Raw genomic sequence first — 11182 nt, forward strand, 5'->3', positions numbered from 1 at the left:
GTAACGGTCAAATGCTGCATATATCCCAGGTATATCCACACACACAGCACCGCTCCTGTGGCAGGTAAGTCCATTACGGACTCACCATAGCCCGTGCTACTTGCCCTGCTCCTGTGCCAGGTAAGTCCACTACGGGCTCACCATAGCCCGTGCTACTTGCCCCGCTCCTGTGCCAGGTAAGTCCACTACGGGCTCACCATAGCCCGTGCTACTTGCCCCGCTCCTGTGCCAGGTAAGTCCACTACGGGCTCACCATAGCCCGTGCTGCTTGTCCCGCTCCTGTGCCAGGTAAGTCCACTACGGGCTCACCATAGCCCGTGCTACTTGCCCCGCTCCTGTGCCAGGTAAGTCCACTACTGGCTCACCATAGCCCATGCTACTTGGAACTTGTTCCGAGTAGCTGAATCTATAACAACAACAACCAGGTATATCACTGTAGGTCACAGTACTCTGGTAGGAGAAGGCACAGTAGTCTAATTCAACACCCACATTTTTTATAGTGGAAATAGTAACACAATATATTTGAGAGATATTGAGATATATACAAGAGTTGTTACATTCTTGTACATTCTTGTATTGCAAAACAATATTGCATAATTGCACTGTCGGCTATATCTCCAGACATTATTGTCAGAGCAACCCGTCCACGTAACTAATAGGTCGCGTTTTTAACGTTATCGTAGCCAACGTTAAAATGTAATTCCTATTAAGAAAAGTAACGGGCTAGCAAATATTCGCGTTTTCTATGCATCGGACTCAATAAATTTGGAAAGGGGGGTAGCTAGGTTTCGTTCTTTTCCGGTTAAAAGGTTGGATATTTTACGGATTGGCAAATCAAGTTAACGGGGCTCCTTTGTGTGTGTCTGAGGGTGTTGATTGGGCCATTTGATTTGTCAAGATTATTTGCTACTACAGACCTGGATATACATTAATACATAGGGATACACAATACATTCTCGTCTGTCATATATAGACGAAGTTAGGGACTTAATCATGTTCTAGTAAGACTCAATTAAGGCAGCGTCTAGAGAACCTCTCGGACGTAAGTTCGAATCTTCGTCACGGCCCTTGTGGATGTGTCCACCTACTACAATACATCACGAGTCATAGAACACTCAACCACATAAGGTAATCTAAAAAAAACTTTTCTACGAGTTACATTCGAACCAGCGAGAAGCAGTTCGCAAATATTGAAAGGAATTATTCTTATTTTTAGAAAGGATTCTGATAACGTCTAAGACTGATCACACGTAAGTGATCTATTGACGTCTTGTGGCCCCATATTAAGATCAGTTGCAGCATTCACGTTGCAAATTGCCTGATCGTGAGATATTTGCAAGGTATAATCATACATTTTCTTGCAAAGCTGCTACCCCGCCAAACACACACCGAAATTACGACGTTGCTACAACGTTCGAACAAGTTTTAACACCTTTTAACCAATTATAACAACCACTATAACAAGTTGTAAAACGTTCTAATACGTTATAAACAAGTTAAGTCAAGATGTAAGAACTTTATTACAAGTTGTAACAAGCAGAAAATAGAGACAGTTACGGTTTGTGTTTCCAGGGACGCTATTAATGTCTCAACGGCTGCATTGTGTCACTTTATGTACGCTTGGAAAAGCACTTGAGTGTCGTGACTGGTTTAAATAGCTGTTGCTTGACGGTCATAACTTTTACAGACAGACTAGAGAAGACATAACCATTTGGACTCAACGTTTCTCCAAGAAATATGTATTTATACACGAAAGCGGACCACAGATACCTGGTTGATGGGGTTCTGGGAGTTCTTCTACTCGCCAAGCCCGGCCCGAGGCCAGGCTTGACTTGTGAGAGTTTGGTCTACCAGGCTGTTGCTTGCAGCGGCCCGCAGGCCCACATATCCACCACAGCCCGGTTAGCCCGGCACTTTTATTAGAATGTATCTAGGAAACTAGATTGTTTCCTTCAAGGAGTGCCGGACCAACCGGGCTGTGGTGGGTATGTGGGCCTGAGGGCCGCTCCAAGCAACAGCCTGGTGGACCAAATTCTCACAAGTCAAGCCTGGCCCGGGGCCGGGCTTGGGGAGTAGAAGAACTCCCAGAACCCCATCAACCAGGTATATGTAGGCCTGAGGGCCGCTCCAAGCCTGGTGGACCAAATTCTCACAAGTCAAGCCTGGCCTCGGGCCGGGCTTGGGGAGTAGAAGAACTCCCAGAACCCCATCAACCAGGTATCTCTTGAAGAGGAATCACTCGACCTTTGACTATTATTAAAGGGATAATACAGAATTTGTAGCAGCAAATCTAACATGCCTCTCATTGGCCACATCTCGATTTGTTGATGTTGGTTCATCTCCAGTTGCACCAGCGACTGATGCCTGGTCGCTTCTCACTACAATACCTTAATTAAACTGCAATTTGCATATGTCCCACTCTCACCTGTAACCCGGGGCCATGCTTGCGGAATTGCTTATAAGCGCTCTGTGTCTTGTGTGTGTGTGTATACTCGCCTAATTATGCAACCCGTTCTCCCACTTTCTTTAAGTCAATATTGACTCATTTAATAAGTGCATATGTGACATACTAATTTATTGTGAATATTTTAGTTTACCTATACCTATAATAGGTTAAGTAATAATTGTAATTACGAAGCAATAAGATGCTTATCTTAACATACTAAGAAGGTTAGGTAAGGTCGGTGTTTTCTATGAAGCTTTTCAACTTGCGGGAGTTGAGCTCTGGCTCTTTGGTCCCGCCTCTCAACCGTCAATCAACTGGTGTACAGATTCCTGAGCCTACTGGGATCTTTCATATCCTTGATACTGTGTATGGAGTCAGCCTCCACTACATAACCTCCATATACATTCCTAATGCTAATTAGTCTATAGTTCTCAATGGCTGTGAAGCCCAAGTCATATTTTTTTCGAAAATAAACATTAATTATTCCTACTGTGGCTGTGGGACATTCTGTACTACTGTGGCTGTGGGACATTCCGTACCACTGTGGCTGTGGGACACGTTCCGTACCACTGTGGCTGTGGGACATTCTGTACCACTGTGGCTGTGGGACACGTTCCGTACCACTGTGGCTGTGGGACACGTTCCGTACCACTGTGGCTGTGGGACATTCTGTACCACTGTGGTTGTGGGACATTCTGTACCACTGTGGCTGTGGGACATTCTGTACCACTGTGGCTGTGGGACATTCTGTACCACTGTGGCTGTGGGACATTCAGTACCACTGTGGCTGTGGCACATTCTGTACCACTGTGGCTGTGGGACACGTTCCGTACCACTGTGGCTGTGGGACACGTTCCGTACCACTGTGGCTGTGGGACATTCCGTACCACTGTGGCTGTGGGACATTCCGTACCACTGTGGCTGTGGGACACGTTCCGTACCACTGTGGCTGTGGGACATTCTGTACCACTGTGGCTGTGGGACATTCCGTACCACTGTGGCTGTGGGACATTCTGTACCACTGTGGCTGTGGGACATTCCGTACCACTGTGGCTGTGGGACATTCTGTACCACTGTGGCTGTGGGACATTCCGTACCACTGTGGCTGTGGGACATTCTGTACCACTGTGGCTGTGGGACATTCCGTACCACTGTGGCTGTGGGACATTCCGTACCACTGTGGCTGTGGGACATTCCGTACCACTGTGGCTGTGGGACATTCTGTACCACTGTGGCTGTGGGACACGTTCAGTAAAGCTGTTAGAAGCGTTCACCAATAATAACAAAATAAAATCCTATTAAAACGAGAATAACACAACTTACCTTAAGAGCTGTGTGATGTTTGTAATTCCTTACCTGTAATGAAATAAAAAAATTATTCATAAACAAATCACCAAATGAATTATAACATTTTAATCCATATAATGCATACATATACATTATGTATATATAGTTCATCATGTTGGTAATGTATATATATATACGTATTAGGCTTATTTCGAAGTCTCCCCCCCCTTACTAGCCTTTTTAAAAAATGAAAACGTATAACAAACAGACTAATTTATCCCGCTCGGTATTCGAACCCTGAATTCCCGATTATGCGTCAAGAACTAACCCGACAATTCCTCGAGGTCTTGCTTACCTCTTACTGAAGGACGCAAAGGGTAGTGCTTCTAGTGACGTTGAGGACGAGGACGCAATGTGTATTGCGTCTAGTGACGTCCAGAACGCAAAGGTTATTGCGTCTAGTCAGGTCAAACTGAAGCAAATGAGACACCCGTACACACTTCTCCAACACGTGTCGTAATGCTCCATTAAAACACCCAACAAAACACCTGTCAATGCTCAACTGATCACCTCAGTTGAAGGTGAATGGACGTCAGCTTCTAAAGTTTCGAATGAAGCGGCTCATTGAACCCCACAGGAAGGTGGACGGTGTTTCATCACAGCTTCAAAACATTGAACCAGTGATTCGTTTCTTCCACCGTCTTGTGCTCAGCCCGTCCTCCAAACAAAAATCCAAAAGTGATTCCAAGCACCCGCCAAACCCCCTGTTTATGAATGAAAAACGGTTTACACACGTCTCACAACTGCTGACGTTCGAACATTTCCGGAACAAGTGCTTCACTGACGACTTGTGTACGAACCACAACGCCGTAAATGCCAGCCCGTCCTCCAAACAAAGATCCAAAAGTGATTCCATGCACCCGCCAAACCCCCTGTTTATGAATGAAAAACGGTTTACACACGTCTCACAACTGCTGACGTTCGAACACTTCCGGAACAAGTGCTTCACTGACGAATTGTGTTCGAATCACAGCGCTATAAATGCTTCACCCACGTACTACAAATACAAATAATCGCCAACAGAACCTAAACACCTAACCTAACCTAACCTATGCCTATATATGCACAATATGCTAATATATTATAATATTAATTTATACTTGAGAAAATTCACGTTTTGAATGAACAGCATGTTAAAATTTATGAATGCGTCTGTGGGGTTGACCGCTGGATGTAATGGACTTGAGTCGAGGACGGGTTGCGTCTTGTGCTTTAATCTCCACACACACACACACACACGCTTTAAATCAAGATAAATCAGGCCCGTTTTATAAACACTGACTATGTACTCGGTGGCGTAGCCGGCGGCAGCGGCTGTTTAGCTGTTTGCGAAGGGGGGAATTGCGTTTCAAAGGGATATTCCTCAACCGTTGTTTTTCTGTCTCCACGTTATCGAGTGACCCGCGCGGAGGCAACCCACACCCTCCAGCATGTAAACAGTTGCCAAACGCTCGTTCATTCGCCGTTAAACTACCTGTTTATGATTGAAAAACACTTTGAATACAGCTGATTGTGTTCCAGTTTTTCTCCCGTAACGCTTGGCTCTCTTCCTGTGTTCGAAATGTATTAGACTTAAATGCTGTTCTGTGGGGTGTGTGTGGTAGCATTTCCTGTGGTGAGTTAATCGTGTTCTATGTGATTTTGGGGGGGTGGGGGAGGGGTGTCTCAACTTCTTTTTATACAATTGTATACGTAAGTATTGTATTATACAGCCAGGTTAAAATTATGGTTAGGATTTGGTCTTCCTTTGAAGGATTTTTTTGAAGCTAGTGAAGGTAATCCCAGTAATTGCTAAAATGTATTGTTCAATTTTTCATCTGTTGAGTGTACGACACTTAGCGAAATTTGTTATATTGTGTTTGTGTAAATCTTTTATAATGATTTGTTGAGTAATTATATGTTTTTGTCGTTCTTGGTTCATAATTAGTCGCCACTTTCTGTCTGTCTGTCTCTGTCTGTCTGTCTGTCTCTCTCTCTCTCTCTCTCTCTCTCTCTCTCTCTCTCTCTCTCTCTCTCTCTCTCTCTCTCTCTCTCTCTCTCTCTCTCTCTCTCTCTCTCTCTCTCTCTCTCTCTCTCTCTCATTCTCTCTCTCTCTCTTCCCCCTCACATCTTTACTCTCCCCTCACCCTCCGTCACCACAACTCTACATATTGAAAATTAATATATAATATATTATAACCACCTCAAATTAAATCAGCGAGAACCCTTAGCCCCAGCGAAGATAATAAAAGGCACACGAGGAGGAGAAGGAGGAGGCAGCTTTGCATGATGACTCGTCCATGAGAGAGAGTTACATTACTGTGATGCACAGAGTTCGAGCCCGCTATACCCCCAAGATGTAACTTTCTTCATAGAGAGAACTATAGTTCTCTCTTGTTTACACACCTATCGTCGGCCTTTTTAAGTCCAGGTACACAACGTGGTATTGTATAATAGGTCTTTTGTATGGTATTGTATAATAGGTCTTTTGTATGGTATTGTATAATAGGTCTTTGTGTGGTATTGTATAATAGGTCTTTGTGTGGTATTGTATAATAGGTCTTTGTGTGGTATTGTATAATAGGTCTTTGTGTGGTATTGTATAATAGGTCTTTGTGTGGTATTGTATAATAGGTCTTTGTACGGTATTGTATAATAGGTCTTTGAACGGTATTGTATAATAGGTCTTTGAACGGTATTGTATAATAGGTCTTTGAACGGTATTGTATAATAGGTCTTTGTGTGGTATTGTATAACAGGTCTTTGTACGGTATTGTATAATAGGTCTTTGAACGGTATTGTATAATAGGTCTTTGTACGGTATTGTATAAGAGGTGAACAATATCGTGTTCATTAGCAATTTATAAATAATGTTACACATTTTGTAAAGCCAGAGAGAGCCCGGTCTTGTGAAGCATTATTTTTAAACTTATTGAGTTATAATGCTTGGCTTCGTATTGAGGACAGGTTGATGAGAGAAAGGTAATTAGCGACCGGATAAAAGCTCTCGAACAATTGTCTATTGTGCCGTCACACAACGCCTGTTATCGCGTCTATCGAGAGGTAGTGAGGATGTGTGTGTGTGTGTGTCTGTGTGTGCAACCCGTTCTCGCAAATTCGTAAAGTCAATATTGACTTATTAACTACGTGCATAGGTGATATACTAAACATAATAGATACCCTTAAAAAGATTCATAGAAATCACCGATCTTACCTAACCTTGTTAGTATCTTAAGATAAGCATCTTATTGCTTCGTAATTACAATTATTACTTAACCTATACCTATTATAGGTTAGGTAATAATTGTAATTACGAAGCTATAAGATGCTTATCTTAAGATACTAACAAGGTTAGGTAAGATCGGTGATTTCTATGAATCTTTTTAAGGGTATCTATTATGTTTAGTATATCACCTATGCACGTAGTTAATAAGTCAATATTGACTTTACGAATTTGCGAGAACGGGTTGGTGTGTGTGTGTGTGGGGGGGGGGGGTTTATATGTAATTATGGCACGATAATATTTTCTTCTCAATAGGTTAATATTGTTATTAACTTTGTTAATATATCTAAGAATGAAGAGACAATTGGGCAGTTAATGTGTAGGACGAATATTTTTTTTTTTTTGGGGGGGGGGGTTTAAATAAAAATGACTTTAATATAGTGTTTCGTTGATAAATTGTGAGGTATATATAGTGTCAGGTAAGTCCATTACGGGCTCACCATAGCCCGTGCTGCTTGTCCCGCTCCTGTGCCAGGTAAGTTCACTACGGGCTCACCATAGCCCGTGCTACTTGCACCGCTCCTGTGCCAGGTAAGTCCACTACGGGCTCACCATACCCCGTGCTACTTGCCCCGCTCCTGTGCCGGGTAAGTCCACTACGGGCTCACCATAGCCCCGTGCTACTTGCCCCGCTCCTGTGCCAGGTAAGTCCACTCAGGGCTCACCATAGCCCGTGCTACTTGTCCCGCTCCTGTGCCAGGTAAGTCCACTACGGGCTCACCATAGCTCGTGCTACTTGCCCCGCTCCTGTGCCAGGTAAGTCCACTACGGGCTCACCATAGCTCGTGCTACTTGCCCCGCTCCTGTGCCAGGTAAGTCCACTGCGGGCTCACCATACCCCGTGCTACTTGGAACTTTATATCCCCAGTAGCTGAATCATAAACAACAACCCTATTTAGAATATTTTACATATATAAACACGGGGTGACTCTGCTGGCGATTCGAACGCGTGAAACAAGCGAACCACCGCTTGGGGGAACTAACCTCTACCCTCCACCTGCCCCGGTGAGCCCATTGTCAGGTTCGCTGGTGTGTGTGATGGCTGTGTGTGTGTGTGTCGTGGCTGGTGTAATAATTTGCGCCGCGGGCATCACTTATTCGCTCCTTGTCTGCTGGCCCCATACCCAGCAGGAGCCAGTGCATCCCTGGGGCACTGTGTCATCTGCCGCCTCGTCCTTACAAGGTGGGCAGAAGCTAGAGACTCAAGTCACACCTTCGCTAAAGTTGTTTTGTTGTTATAGATTCAGCTACTTGGAACAAGTTCCAAGTAGCACGGGCTATGGTGAGCCCGTAGTGGACTTACCTGGCACAGGAACGGGGCAAGTAGCACGGGCTATGGTGAGCCCGTAGTGGACTTACCTGGTACAGGAGCGGGGCAAGTAGCACGGGCTATGGTGAGCCCATAGTTGACTTACCTGGCACAGGAGCGGGGCAAGTAGCACGGGCTATGGTGAGCCCGTAGTGGACTTACCTGGCACAGGAGCGGGGCAAGTAGCACGGGCTATGGTGAGCCCGTAGTGGACTTACCTGGCACAGGAGCGGGGCAAGTAGCACGGGCTATGGTGAGCCCGTAGTGGACTTACCTGGCACAGGAGCGGGGCAAGTAGCACGGGCTATGGTGAGCCCGTAGTGGACTTACCTGGCACAGGAGCGGGGCAAGTAGCACGGGCTATGGTGAGCCCGTAGTGGACTTACCTGGCACAGGAGCGGGGCAAGTAGCACGGGCTATGGTGAGCCCATAGTTGACTTACCTGGTACAGGAGCGGGGCAAGTAGCACGGGCTATGGTGAGCCCATAGTTGACTTACCTGGCACAGGAGCGGGGCAAGTAGCACGGGCTATGGTGAGCCCATAGTTGACTTACCTGGTACAGGAGCGGGGCAAGTAGCACGGGCTATGGTGAGCCCATAGTTGACTTACCTGGTACAGGAGCGGGGCAAGTAGCACGGGCTATGGTGAGCCCATAGTTGACTTACCTGGCACAGGAGCGGGGCAAGTAGCACGGGCTATGGTGAGCCCGTAGTGGACTTACCTGGCACAGGAGCGGGGCAAGTAGCACGGGCTATGGTGAGCCCGTAGTGGACTTACCTGGCACAGGAGCGGGGCAAGTAGCACGGGCTATGGTGAGCCCGTAGTGGACTTACCTGGCACAGGAGCGGGGCAAGTAGCACGGGCTATGGTGAGCCCGTAGTGGACTTACCTGGCACAGGAGCGGGGCAAGTAGCACGGGCTATGGTGAGCCCGTAGCTCCTGTCCTTCGCTGCCTATGGGTTAAAATAACCATAATTCGTTAAATGGTTTGTTTATATTTGTGAAGTATGACTATTAAAACGTAAACAAATAATTTCACTACAACCTGCGAATAATTCCATTTATTCCATTACAGGTAAGGTTATATACTGTGAATCTCCTCGAGGGATAACTCCACTATCACAAGGTATGTTATCAGTTGCTTCCATGTCTGGGGGGTGAACAGAGGCCTCAGGTAAACGTGCCCAATCATATCTATCCCGCTTCGCGATCGAAAACGTAGGCTACTGTACCACCGGATGTTAAATTTTTTCTTCCCATCTGTAGTTTCCAGCTCCTGTATGTTTATTTTTTTTGGTATGGGTTGATAGGAAGATATTGAGAGGACGTTTGACCGCGTACCAAAACGCTAGTTGCTTCGCCGTGTCTCCAAGATGGCAGGCATTTGTCTCTCGTCTTCCACAAGAACACACCAGGTTGATACCTGGTTGATACCTGGTTGATACCTGGTTGATACCTGGTTGATACCTGGTTGATACCTGGTTGATGGGGTTCTGGGAGTTCTTCTACTGCCCAAGCCCGGCCCGAGTCCAGGCTTGACTTGTGAGAGTTTGGTCCACCCGGCTGTTGCTTGGAGCGGACCGCAGGCCCACATATACCTGGTTGATGGGGTTCTGGGAGTTCTTCTACTCCCCAAGCCCGGCCCGAGGCCAGACTTGACTTGTGAGAGTTTGGTCCACCAGGCTGTTGCTTGGAGCGGACCGCAGGCCCACATATACCTGGTTGATGGGGTTCTGGGAGTTCTTCTACTGCCCAAGCCCGGCCCGAGGCCAGGCTTGACTTGTGAGAGTTTGGTCCACCAGGCTGTTGCTTGGAGCGGACCGCAGGCCCACATACCCACCACAGCCCGGTTGGTCCGGCACTCCTTGGAGGAATAAATCTAGTTTCCTCTTGAAGATGTCCGCACAGCTTATCTTGATGCTCAGTACTTGGAGGGTAAAAAAAATATGAATCGTCTTAGGAAATGACAGATTCTGGTCGAGTTTGTTTTGGGTAGTGAGTGTGTAGGTGTGGATGTCATCCACCAGTGTTGAAGGTATGGGTGTGGATGTCATCCACCAGTGTTGAAGGTATGGGTGTGGATGTCATCCACCAGTGTTGAAGGTATGGGTGTGGATGTCATCCACCAGTGTTGAAGGTATGGGTGTGGATGTCATCCACCAGAGCACGTACTCCTTATATATCCAAAATTACACTTCCCAACAAAAGAGGGCACTCGCCCCCAACCCTAACTGCCCAAACCACCCTATCAAACCCCCCCCAACAACCACCACAATCCACCACAATCCACCACAACCACCAATGCAACATCACCCATCTCCCCCCCCCCACAACACGAAACATGTATCGAATGACATCATTAAACTTAGATCTACTAAAGTCCTTGTTTCAAGGCTCTCTCCTCGTTAGGGAGTAATGACCTCCTGACTGTTGTAATCACCATTCATACTGAAGGCTGTTGTCTTCACACATTCATCTCATCATTGATCGACATGATATCAAAAGTAATCCCCATGCCATTGTGATATATATTCTTTTAACATTTTAATCAATATAAATTGATATACTCCTTGATATAATATGAATTTAGATAACTCAATATATATATATATATATATATATATATATATATATATATATATATATATATATAACTATATATATATATATATATATATATATATATATGTGTGTGTGACTAATTTATATTGTTATATTTTGATGTGTGTTAATGTATATTTTTTGAGTACGTAAAATGGAAATAAAATCGATATGTATGATGGACGTATTTCGTTAAATTTATAGGTCATGTTTTCA

The 11182-nt window shown here is 45.4% G+C and overlaps 1 protein-coding gene across 1 annotated transcript in view; it reads left to right on the plus strand.

The window, feature by feature from the left end:
• The first annotated feature begins 8096 nt into the window (after positions 1-8096).
• Positions 8097-11182, plus strand: part of LOC123766709 (neural cell adhesion molecule 2) — a 221718-nt gene continuing 218632 nt past the window's right edge. The window contains exon 1 of the mRNA XM_069307675.1: positions 8097-8238. The gene's annotated coding sequence lies outside the window, so the exon portion shown is untranslated. The remainder of the gene's footprint in view (positions 8239-11182) is intronic.

This window comes from Procambarus clarkii, chromosome 60 (assembly GCF_040958095.1).
Source record: "Procambarus clarkii isolate CNS0578487 chromosome 60, FALCON_Pclarkii_2.0, whole genome shotgun sequence".
Taxonomy (NCBI): Eukaryota; Metazoa; Arthropoda; class Malacostraca; order Decapoda; family Cambaridae; genus Procambarus; species Procambarus clarkii.